Source organism: Hesperophylax consimilis, chromosome 30, assembly GCF_061612785.1.
Source record: "Hesperophylax consimilis isolate HC1 chromosome 30, BYU_Hcon_1.0, whole genome shotgun sequence".
Classification (NCBI taxonomy): Eukaryota; Metazoa; Arthropoda; class Insecta; order Trichoptera; family Limnephilidae; genus Hesperophylax; species Hesperophylax consimilis.
This window is the reverse complement of record NC_142865.1, coordinates 552,250-565,737: the sequence shown is the minus strand read 5'-3', so window position 1 is coordinate 565,737 and position 13,488 is coordinate 552,250. Positions and strand designations below refer to the sequence as shown.

General features: G+C 34.3%; 1 pseudogene; it reads right to left on the bottom strand.

Annotated features, from left to right (window-relative positions):
- Positions 1 to 2,576: 2,576 nt before the first annotated feature.
- On the bottom strand, positions 2,577 to 3,977 carry LOC149409493 (activity-regulated cytoskeleton associated protein 2 pseudogene; annotated as a pseudogene).
- Positions 3,978 to 13,488: the final 9,511 nt, after the last annotated feature.

Sequence of the window (13,488 nt, the reverse complement as noted above, 5' to 3'; positions counted from 1 at the left end):
ATGTACGATTATTCGAACGGTTGTGGCTATATATATGTATACTGTTGCATGAGGAAATATTATGCACAATGATTCGAACGGTTGTGGCTATATATATATGTATACTGTTGCATGAGGAAATATTATGCACAATGATTCGAACGGTTGTGGCTATATATATGTATACTGTTGCATGAGGAAATATTATGTACGATTATTCGAACGGTTGTGGCTATATATATGTATACTGTTGCATGAGGAAATATTATGCACAATGATTCGAACGGTTGTGGCTATATATATATGTATACTGTTGCATGAGGAAATATTATGCACAATGATTCGAACGGTTGTGGCTATATATATGTATACTGTTGCATGAGGAAATATTATGTACGATTATTCGAACGGTTGGATTTTTGGTGATAAAACTACGAAAAAGAGTGCGGTTTCTTTCATGGGTAAACGTAACGTACGATTATTAGTATTAGTATTAGTATATGAAAATACACTGTTTGCGAGATATGCTTTAAGCGGTAACCGTATAAATCATCATATCTTTAAAAAGTTATAAAAAGTCATGGAAAATGATGGAAAAAAAACTTCATTAACTGGGTTAGGTAGGTTAGGTTAAAAAAAAAATTCATCGTTTCTAATGACTTTATATCACTTTTTATAAGTGTGTTTAATTGTCACTGTGTTGAGTTATCATGGAACCGCTTTAAGCCCCTGCATACCTAATTTCTACCGATTTATAACAAGTTTCTCGTTAACTCTTTTAAGTTTTTAAGTAAAAATTTACTATGCCGAAACGTAAACTAGGTATATGAAATTCCCTCGATAGAAAAAAAATCGCAAAGTAAGCTCCGAAAATTATTTAAAACACGTTTTTTTCTGTTATTTAATATGTTATAGGCATGAAAAATGAACAGTGTATCTTTAAATGCAACTGAAGCATTTGTAGAGAGATTTTTGCTCTATTTCAAAGGAGTCTTGTTTAATTAAACATTTTCACCCTTTTCGCTTAATTATTACCGTTTGTAATATTAGCGCGCTCCCTCTAACATTCGTATTTACATATCTCACTTTCAAACCATCTTAGAACGCTTACTAAGGGGCCTTAACATACGCAATATGAATATATAGTTTTGCCCGTAAAAAACTCAATTCCTTCAAGAAAAGCTTACAAATACAATATTGGATTGAATCACCGATTGTTTTGCCTTTCTTGAAACAATTGATTTTTTGTACGGACAACACTATTTATTTATATTCATATTGCGTATGTATGGGGCAAACAAATAATTCATCTTAAGGCGATGCCATACGTAGTAATGCAAAATCATGTGTTTTTGGTTTGAAAATTTGGTCGCCTAGAAATGTTTCAGATGCTTTAATTAAATACTGCGAGTAGAATACATCTTGGCCTTTGAAATAATCGAGAATTTTTTAGATAAGTCTTTTTATAAGCCCAGAAAAAAATAATGTATAAGACCTATGAAAACTGCTGTTCAAAATCTCCTACTTACGAAACCATTTTCGGTTATGATTTTATTGTATAATGTGGAAAATTATGTTGTTTATAAAATGACCTAAAAAAAATTAAATATTTATCCCTGAACATCCACAAAATAAAATAAACGGCACTTTTTGGCCATGTTTTTTTCTTGCCTAAATCAAAACAGCTGGATGGTGTTAAGCGGGAATTTAAACCTTATCTCCATCTACGTAAGGGTTGTTATTGATAGCGGCTCAATTTTTATTTTATCGCCTTAATATTTTAAACCGTAATTTGCAAAAGTGTATTTTCCTAAAATAATTGAATTAACGCCACCAATGAATACGTAAATTGTAACATACATTATATTATTTTTAATAATCCTAGGATTGTTTTATCCTCTATATCAATATATTTTTCATGTATGAAGGTACATATTTGATTCAATCGTTAACTATTCCGCAGCCAAGAGGGGGAGTAGGTAGTACCTAAAATTACACTCCTCCTTATATTAGCTTAAATACTTGGCGTATAATTTTAGTATTTTACGTATTCCTGCATAAGTTACCATTAATAATTGACGGAATAATTGGAATTTCTATAGTTTAAAAGCCCATAAGACAGAAAAATGATGGGGTCGTTGGAAGACCCACTTGGTTACAGATGTTTTGTTTGTTATCTTGGCCTGTCAAGAGTTTTTTTTTAAATTTATTTTATTTAATATATACCTATAAGTGGGTACAGTGATGTTATATAAGTACATATGGTTACAAAATATATTTATATTCACAACCTCGCCAAAGAAGAAACTGGTTCTTGTGCTTGGTGAGCGAGTTACACTAATTATTAGGAAAATAGAATAACATTATTCAATAGTTAAGTATATACATAATAGGAACAATTGAAACTTCTGGATTATCTATATGTGTAGTTGTATATATATATATGATTCTGTTACATACTAATAATTGAGTAATTAGGAACACTAAATACAGTGGAGATGAGTATAGACTGATAATAAATATAAATAAAGGGAAATCAGGCAGTTAAACGAAAAAAGTGTATTTTTAATATTTTTATTTGATTATTTTCTTCTAGATCTACAAGGTTGGTAGGTTATATAACACAATTTATTTTCTTAACAGAAATCACAAGTAGTCACAGTATAAAGATAAATTTTCAGCAAAGGTTCTAGAGCTTATTTACCAGAAGTAGGTTGGATCGTGAGGTACTTTGACTTTTCGTCGGTTGCACTGAGGGCACTTGCTCCTAACAATACCGGGCTTCCCGCATCCAAAGCAGGCAAACATGGGGTCGCCGGCAACCTTTACTTCTTGCAGGCGGCGGGTACGGCACTCCTCAATCAGGTGTCCGAATCTACGACAGTACGTGCAACGTATACGACCTTCGTACTTTTTGTCCTTTGTACGCACTGGATCAGATTCTGCGATTTTGGACAAAAACTCTTCTACTGTTCGCGCCTTTTCCAGTAATTCTGCGAAAGATGTGATTGATTCGCGTGGAATTCTTTCCCTGATTCTGATATTAAGCTGTCCAAATACTAGGTCGAGTTGGACCGCTTCTAGGTGGGCTGGCGGTGGTAGCTCTGCAAGTAGAATCCGTTGCTTTGCAATGAATTCATCAGTGGACATGGATGCATCCTGTTTGCAATTGAAAATTTCCGTGTACACCTCGTACGCTGGTTTCTTAGGGACGAAAGCTTGTCTTAAAAGGTTGATTGCGTCCTCCCAAGTACCTACTTCCCCCTTTACACTAGTCCACCATTTAGCAGCATCTTTGGTTAAGAGCAGTGGAAGTTCTTCCAGCGCGATCTTGTCTTCGATCTCTTCTGCACATTTGAAGAATAATATCGTGGCTATGAAGCTTTCAACTACATCCTCGTCTCGGGTGCCATCATAGCGGGCCGCGCAAGATGTGAACGTCGTCCAAGTACGTGTGGGCCCTAATGGAATTCGCTTTATCAGGTTTAAGAACTCTGCGAATTGCTCCTGTGTGAAGGTTATGCTGGTTTCTTTTACGTTATTTTGCATCGTGAAAAGAAGGACTGCGGCGTAGTCGCAAAATTGTTACACTGAATTTAATTTTTGCACTATGTATCTGGCCACTTTGTTAAGCGCCTGTTTTAAAATAGATGTAAATACAGAGCACAGATCACTAATTTACAGAACAAACACTAAATTGCCGTAGATACAAATTGAAACACGTACTAGTTTAAGATCCTTGCGGTGAAATCTTTGGGAACAACAAAAGTGGAACCGAGTCGCGGAACTAGCCTACGGTTGCTTCGGGCGGATTACTATCTTCCTTGGGCTGTGCGGAACACAGGTAGCCAAGAGAAGGAGCGCGCCTTCAGTCTAGGTAGTCTCAAGTCGGATACTTGACAATGGCAGTAGATAGCTGTCCTCAGAGGGCCGTGCGGGGCACGGGTAGCCAGCTGAGGGAGGGTACTAGCCAGAGCGAGCAGACAGAAGAACTGTGCGCATTTAGAGCGGGTTGTCGTTTATAAAGGTTCCGTCCAGGAGCGGCACAGCAAGGGGAAGTCGGCCGGTTGGAGGGAGTGCGCAGACCGCCATCTGCGCATCTTGATGTCTCGGGGTAGCGCGACGGCGACAGCGCCATACGGGGAGAGGGAGATAGTGTATTAGAAACAAAAAACCACGCGCTACATAATGTTATTATTGCTCTCTGAAATAATAACGGCGCGCAACGTGTACTATTAATTTAAAAACAAAAAATGTACCGAATATTAAGTATTTTGTATTCTAAGGTTAATAAACTATATTTTTTTCAATTCGGTGGCTTTACTTGGCTCGTAAACCCTGAACCGTAAAATGCTCTCATGTGTTGAAGAATATTTTTAATTGTATCGCTTAACAGAGAAAGGTTACTGTATTTTAGGTTTGCGCTAATAATATTTTTCCAAACTATCCTATTCTTGTCGTGTTATTTAAGTATAAAATGTGAAATAAATCGCAAGATTATGGTTAAAACTTGAATACATACATTGTGTGTCTGTCATTCAAAGAGTTGAATCCTGGGACTTATAATTCCGTAAGCTTTCTCCAGTTCCACTGTCTTGTCATTTCGTATAAAAAATATTTACACAGAGAAAAAATATGTTTGACAAAACAGTATAAAAGCTCATAAACTGGACGACAGTTCTAAAACTTCCGTTGTTCCAATTTGGAAAGTTTTGCCATAAAAGGGATGAAGTTTGGGAACCTCTCCTACATCCCAGGAGTCAAAAGAGGTACCACGGAGCTTAGGAACCATGTTTAGAAAGACGATGTAAAACAAAAAGTTATTTTGCTCTTCTAAAAACATCCGGTGAAGAAACCTCTTTAAAAGTGTAAAATTGTGGAAGTTTGATAAATAATTTCATTTTATAAACCCCATTGTTAATAATAATAATATTTTGACGATTCGTATATCGCCATTCTTTGTGGAAAATCACCTCCAGGGCGCTGTACAAATAGCGTATCTTCCACTCTGGAACGTGCCGCAAATATATATATTTGTGAAATAACACAAATAATCAATCAAATAAAATTTGTTTATGCGCGCCGGGATTTGATCCCGCGTCCTCCAGCTTGCTAGTCAAGAGACTCCTCGACCACGGAGGCCGTCAAATTTAAATTGGATATAATTGACATTTTTGTTATTTGTTTTTGGGGTGCTATGCCGTGTTGCGCTAACTCCTTCTTTAGCCAACGTTAGAGTGTCCATCATCAGGGCAGATGTGGGGATATGCAACAACACCCCAAAAACAAATAACAAAAATACTTTTGGCCGTGAAAATCTTATATCATATAATTGACATTGTTTATGTTCCTTCCTACTCTTTTTGATAGTAAAAATGCGTATAAAAATATAAAATCCCTCAAGGAAACTTTTAAAAATACTTTATTGAACCCATTTCCACCAGAAAACGTTTTTATAGAGGATAGACTGGCGAATATCGTTAGATCCACTTCCTTACTGGGGTTCTTTGGGGATTTGCAATAGCTGTTGTTGGGATCGCGAACATTATTTCATCTGAGATATCTGTGGAATGTATGTTGGCGGTAAATCTCTGATTTCATAAAAGATAACATTTTGAAAGAATGTGTAATGTTCACAGTAAGCTTTAATGTAAAATAAATCGTAGTTTCAATAATATAAATAAAATAAATAAATATCGTTTGTGTTCGCAGGTTATTTCACAGAATTAATCGGGTCTTTATTTGAGATTTGGAATAAATTCCATTTCTTTGCCTCGACCGACATGTGATCCCTTTCAACGTGAGGTGATTTATAGTCCACTGACGCGATCTGTACCTGCTAAGGGAGAGATATTCTATGAAGAACATGATAGTATGCGATTTAAACATTTTAAGCCATCTTGTCTGTCGGCTTTGCAATATGTCAATATTCGGGGATTTCATTTGAAATGTCAAGTTCATTCAATCAAGGCTTTAAAACTTCATGTCTAACTACTTCATTCGTATTTCCGTTTTGAAATGAAATAAACTTTTCTGAACGTATCCGAAAACTAAAAACTGTTTTTGAAAGGTGATGAAAAACGCTTCCGTATATTATGATTAGAAATAACTAACGAACTAACTAACTATCACGCCGTTTCTCCGCAGGGGTAGGCAGAGAGGACGGACCGCCAAACAACTCGGTCTTGCACAAACTTCTTGCCTTATTCACATTCAAACATACTCTTCTATTATTCTGACTCTTGACATGGCCCGACTCAAGTATCTGATTCACTTGATCGTGCCATGTCTTCCTCGGGCGTCCCCGACTTCTGCTACCATTCGCATTTGCATCTTATATCCTCCACACTCCTTTCTTTGTTCATTCGCTCGAACATTTTTTTTTAAATTAAAATTATGAATGCAAACACAGATAAAATTAAATTGGCTCTTAAAGTTTTTTGTAACTAAAATTAATGCTAATAAAAAAATATACAACTACACACTTATTTTATTAGACAAATTTATTATAAACGCTATGAAAACCTCCCTTTTTAGTAATATTATATTAAAAAAATATGTAATAAAAAAAACACGAATTTTCGTAAGGTTTTTTCAAATTGCTTTGGTTTCCTAAAGGTGCACATTCTAATTATTCAGTGGTTAACTTCTATATTTCAATATAGATGGTGTTTTCTCTTTCTAACACCGTTTAGATCACATTTCTAACTACAACAGTAAGGATAAACCACGATTTCTGTGAGACCATAATAATATTTGGCTCATTTATATAGCGCCGTTTTCGTGAAAAATCACCTCATGAGCGCATGAGTTATTCCCAAAAGCGAACACACGGACAAAAATGAGTATTGCTAATTTATTAAAATCCTGTTAAGAACGTTTCCTAATAAACTTTTTGTACATTCATTATTTATCGGAACTCTTATATTGCACCTGCGTTTGTCCTGATAATATACAACGAAGAAATGCGACAATATTAGAATTTTTACGAACACGTGTTCCGACCTCACGATAACACATTCTGCAAGGTCTGCAGTCCCGTTTTTAACCGTTTTACGAATAATATAAAGAGATTCTTGATACATTAGCAATATTTTATATCGGTTACTTTTACCAGTGCACCACCACATGGGAAAATTGTAACAACAATTTTCTCTATCCTACCGATCGTAAAAATGAACACTAATAATGGTAAATCCCTGCGCCGCAAAGGTTACCCCTGTCAACACTTTAACAAACGACTTACTTTAAGGCCGTTATTAATCAGTACATAATGAGCGCGGGTCTCTCCTGCTTTTACCGCCATACAACAAGCTGTACTGCCTTATTATCATATTACCTCTGGTGCTGGGACATTGCTGTATCTGCTACCTGCTTTCCATGTCCTCTCTATTCTCTCCTGTCTCCTGTCTCCAAGACACACCTCCAATGCATCACAAAGAGGCTCTTACCAATTACCATAATTTTTGATTACATATACTTACGTTTTTACTGAAAATTTACAAGATAGCTTTCAAATTGACAGATAGCTTCTAGAAGTTACAAAACATCGTTGTTTTCTGTAAAAATCACTTATAATGATAATTTTTTGTTTTGTTAAATCTACTATACCTGCAGTAGTTTCACAAATCCTAGTTAAGTAGAAAACATATATATATATAAGGCGTATAATAATACTATGGCGTATTTTAATCTATATGTATATAAAATGATTTTTTTTGTTTACAGACTCATTTCCACCTTAAAAATAGACCTAGTTTTCAGGTAAAATATCATTCACAGCTTAAAAAATTGACTCCAAACCATTGATAACCCCGAGCGACGCCGGGTACCCGTCAGCTGGTAATAAATAAATTGTTGGCTGCCTTTTTTCAGTTCTATAATCTCGAATAACTACAATAAGGAACATAAATCCACATTTCTCGCATTGTTTCGTGGCTTTTATAGCGTTGATTCCCGCTGTTATTGGTTCTATAAAACACACATATTATTTATTGATAGTGTATTGAACGCGTGCACGACAAACCTTTTTTCATTGGTTAATTAACAATATTATATAACTAAAATATTTGATAAATGTAAACTTATACAATATCAAAAACGTCTTTTACAATGCATCTCCAAAGACGACAAGTGTCGAAGGATTTAATTAATTATTATTGTAAATTTGATTCAGAAAAAATAACAAAAAACAAATTAGGCCAAAGAATGCATACACGGAGAAATGTGTACAATGACATTTTTTATTGAATATATAAACACATTACAATAATTTACAAATGTAGATATTTCGAGGCTGATTGCGAAAAAATTAGAAATTTTTAACAAAAAATTGCCCAACTCAATTGAGAAATTATTTCTCGTGTTTGAGTTGGGGAGTGTTGTGAGTCGTTATGGTTTATAGGTTGTAAAATTTCACTAGTTTGATGTAGCTAAAAATTAACAAATAGCTATAAAACTAGATGATAAATTTGATAACACTATATAATTAAGAAAATAAAGAAATTTAATTACAAACTAAAAAATAAAAAATATAACTTAAATAATATAATAGTTATTAAACTTAGAAAAAATAAGATATAAAAATAAAACTGTACTTATTAGGTACGAAATAATAGTAGGTAGGTACAGTACTGGTAGTAAATTGTTCAAAGACCGAGCTGGCAATCTTGTATGAAATGGGTACTTAATAAAATGCAACAACAATAAACGCATATTTAGCACATATTAGGATAATAATATAATAATATTACAAGTAGGAACGTCGAGGAAAAGCTGCAATACGTGTTGATTTGTTGATTTCCCTTAGGTTAGTGGAGAAAATGCAAACATAAAAGTCAGTGATTATTCATCAAATAATGTATTGCATTTGACAAACTGCACGCCAGAAAACCGCCACGCGTGTGGATTTAAAAAAGCTATGTATTTTAAAACAAGGCCTTGAGTTTTCCCTCTTGGCTCCTTAGTCGTATTTTTATGATTTATTAACATCAAACTTCACATACCCGTTCAATACATTAACTATACATTCTTACTAAATAAGCTTAAAATACATTCCCTAGGAAAAAAGAAAAAAAACTTCTTTTTTTAATTATTGAAGACAATATTAACAATTCTTAAAAGAATATTTGAAATAGAAAAATCAGAAAAATATACGGTCACATCTAGGACTCGTACCCAGGACCTCGCCTTGCCGGGACACCGCTCTAACAACTGAGCTAATGGGACCCTTCGGTCATATTTAACTGTATCATACTTCGGATAAGAACTACCGACATTGCCTTCATTTTTCTCACCGCACATTTTTATTGGCTGCTATCTTTATATACTCTCGCAAGATTCAACTCGAACTAAATGCAATCTAGACAGTGTCTTAGATAAATATATCTTATCTTATTTATTTTTTAATGGGCGACATCTATTGACTTTGTAATATTTAATTATTGAAGACAATATTAGCAATTCCTAACAGAAACATCAGAAAAGATTCGGTTGCCGGGGCACGGCCGGGGCACGCGTCCCGGCAAGGCAAGGGTCCTGGGTTCGAGTCCTAGATGTGACCGTATCTTTTTCTGTTTCAAATATTCGTTTAGGAATTGCTAATATTGTCTTCAATAATTTAATATTAGGTTTTACTCATTAAGTTATTCCAAAAAAATTTTTTTTTTTTGTTAAAATTATTCATTCCAAACTAGACTGTTGTGAACCCCTGCATCTCATCGACTTTAAAGTACAAAATTGAGCAACCAGGCTAAATATTTTATTCTACAACAGGCGTGTGCAACCTTTCCTAGGTCTGGAGCCAAATTATCATTCTGTCTCCGAGTCTAATAAAACTCGAGTGGGGCCATGTCAAGAGTTAGAATAATATATAAGAGTATGTATGAGACGATGTATGAATGTGAATGAGGCAAGAAGTGTGTGCCAAGACCGAGTTGTTTGGCGATCCGTCCTCACTGCCTACCCCTGCGGGGAAACGACGTGATGGTTAGTTAGTTAGTTAGTTAAGTAATATTAAATTAGACACTGCTACTTCTTATATGTTATAATGAACGACATAATATTAATATTAAATACTGATAACAAAATTTAGTGTGAAGATTGGCCTTGTACTTGAATTACGTGACCATCAATATTAGCATTTGTATTGCCTGAGTATAATTGTAAAGAATTTTCTAGATTTTCATCTGTTATCCTCATTCGAATTTTTGATTTAGTGTGTTTCTTCCTCGAAAGAAACTGTTCACACATATATGTACTGCCAAAAAGACAAATGATTTTCTTGCAAATGCTCCTAAATTTGTATATTTTTCTTCCACCAAATATAATTTATAAAAATCCGTCAGAGCAATGTTATTAAATTGTGATTTAGAACTCCCTGGAACTATTAATTTATTTCTCTATTACTTCGCCGAGATGAATCAGGGCCGGACAAAATAGCGCGGCGGACCGGATACGGCTCTCGGGCCGGGGGTTGCCCATATATGTTCTACAACAATAATTTCGGGACTATCACACTATTGCACCTATTTCTAGCCTTAATATACTAGAAAACAAATTCTCTTCAAAAATCGATATATTTAATATAAGTTGACCATACCTGGATGGTGTTACATGTAGGTAGCATAATGTTATTATTTAGGAGCATCGCGTAGGAGCGATTGCATTTCTTTTATTATATTCTTCTTATTGTAAATTAAGTATTTTGAAACCGTACTATTATTTTTATGCCATCTGCACTTTTTAAGCTGGTTTCGGATTTTTTCTTATATTATGTACATTTAAATGTACTTTTATATGTATTATGTTTATTGTTTAAAATTATTTTTATCTAAACTATAAAAACTTCTGTTGTCACTCATTGTTTTATGCAGTTAATCTTGTAAAATATATATCATGTAAAATACCAACAGGGCGTTTATAATCAATAAATAAATACATATTTGGGGTTGCTGTGTAGGGAGGCTTTCTTTGGAAGAGAAGAAGTGAAGTTGACTAATTTCGTTAAGGGCGAGGTGTAATTTGTTTATCCTGAAAATAAGATAGCAAGGTAAGACATTTAATAATATGTAAGGGTTCGGCAATTAATTTAATCTCTTTTAGTCTCCCAAAGGAAACAAAGGAACTCGAACCGTGGGAAAAAAATCCTTTTTTTTGTTTTTTATATTAGTGTGCGCCGTATAAAATCCTAAAATAAAAGCCTGGAAGTAAATAAAAAAATATATATTATTGACTGTAGGGTGAGTTTATCTGTTATTATTTCATATATGTATATTTTCTACACCTACACAGATAATTTAACTGTTACCAATGTTTTAAATGCAATTTCTAGCATTTTTCCTACTTATTTTTACTTTTAAATACAACAAACCTGTTGTTTTGACATAAAAACACATAGACAAAACGGAGCATAGACAGACAATACATAGAAAAGATGAAGGTGAAAAAAAAGGTGACACAGAGACGCGAATTTGATGTTAAAGATTCTACACATCTAGATAAGAAAAGTGAAGTTAATTTATATGATAAATACGAAAACATGAAATGAATTATTTAATCAGACAACACAACACTCAACAACATGACTATTGCTAATTTATTAAGAATCAATTCAAATTTTTGTTAAAATGACGAAAAATCATGACGAAATGCAAAAAAAATCTTTTTTCACGAACATGTGTTCTGACATCATGATAATATATTCGAAATTCACTAAAAGTTTATCAGGAAATATATAGACCCTCCATACAGCATTACAAAGATCACATAGGCCATAAGGGGAATTATTTTTCTCGGGGCCTCCTGTGTGGAGCTAATGTAAATAAAATGAAACCTTTTAATTCATTCGTAAGACCTGCAAACTCGTTTTTAAGCGGATTTTTTTAAAAATTCGACATCATTTTTCTAAAAAGGAAAATAACATACATTTCCATGTTGGACGTTTTTAACTTACGAAATAAGCTTTGGCCATTATTCATTTTTTCCCATTTTGGGTCAAAACCACAATAAATAATGTTACTCAACATGAAGGGACCGTTTTTACATAAAGCAGAGCCATAAATCTACTGCGGCCGAAATCTGAATATAATTATGGGCTATTTTCTGTTTGTCCACCATCTTCTTAATACTCTTTGTTCTTACTCCTTCTTCCACTACTACTTCATCAATTGGGGTACTTAACTGCATAAAGCGCCACCTACTTATAGTATACTGAAGTGAAGCACCAACCTTACTTACAGTGGAAACATTATTTTAACATACTGCAGAGATTTATTTTACTGCAGCGCTATCGGATCTTTATAAGAATAATTAATAAAAAATGCCAAAACCAATATCTTAATTAACCGGAATCCTTAATGAATACAAAAAGATTACACGTATCCGCTCAAAGCCCGGTGAGTAAAAACAGGATTAAATAATGAACTTCACCGAACGAATGATAAAAACTTGTTTCATTTTAATTATGCATAGTCTCGTGGTAAGGATGTTGTGTGGCGATATAGGAGGTCTGAGTTCAATGCCTATCCTTGAAAATAGTTCACGCTCAATTGGTTAACAGTAATAATTATTATTAATAATAAGTAATGATTATTTTAACTGTTTTTCTAATTATTTTAGAACCACGTAGGTAATTTACAATGCCATTAGCGAAAGATCTTTTTGGGGTAACGATCAGCGGCGTTTCTCTGAGTAAAAGCTGTGAAATGGTTTCGAATTGTCCATAAATCAAATTTACATCAGTTGGACGGTCAAATTACTTCAGACCTGTAAGATGAAAGCATTTATTGTGGAACATTCATCATTCAGTGTGGCAATTTATAATTGCATTTCAGAAGTAAAGAGAACATTTAGTGCCACTACTACACCAGAAGGTATTCTCGATGTGGATGGGCAGAGATGTCAACACAAATTACATCCTAACACAGAGATGTTCGATCGACACAAATTACATCCTAACACAGAGATTTTCGATCGACACAAATTACATCCTAACACAGAGATGTCTGATCGACACAAATTACATTATAACACAGGATAATTACTGCTCCCAACTATCAGAAACCAGTGAGACTATGTCTATAGTTAGAGGAATATACATTATCATATTTTTCCTGTACGAACTTATCACAGGTGTTGTTCAACTTGTTTTGAAAAAAAAATAATGTGGAACCGCACTAGAGTCCAAACTGCTCCCAACCGTTTGAATCCCCAATTGAAGAATGTCGTGAGGCAGAAGGTAACGGGGAGAGAAAGGAGATGGGGAAGAGAAAAGTTGTGAAGCACCTGGTTATTCAGATCTGGTCACCAAACGCGTCCAAAGCCATTTCTAGCAACGTTTCAATTCTGAATTGTGGTCTTACACCAGGGCGATACTGAGAGTATTTTCCACCCTGAAACGTGCCGTAAATATACTATAAATTATTTTTAATGAGTAATTCGTAAAATAACACAAATTAAATTTATTTGCGTACGCCGGGATTTGAACCCGCGACCTCCAGCTTGATAGTC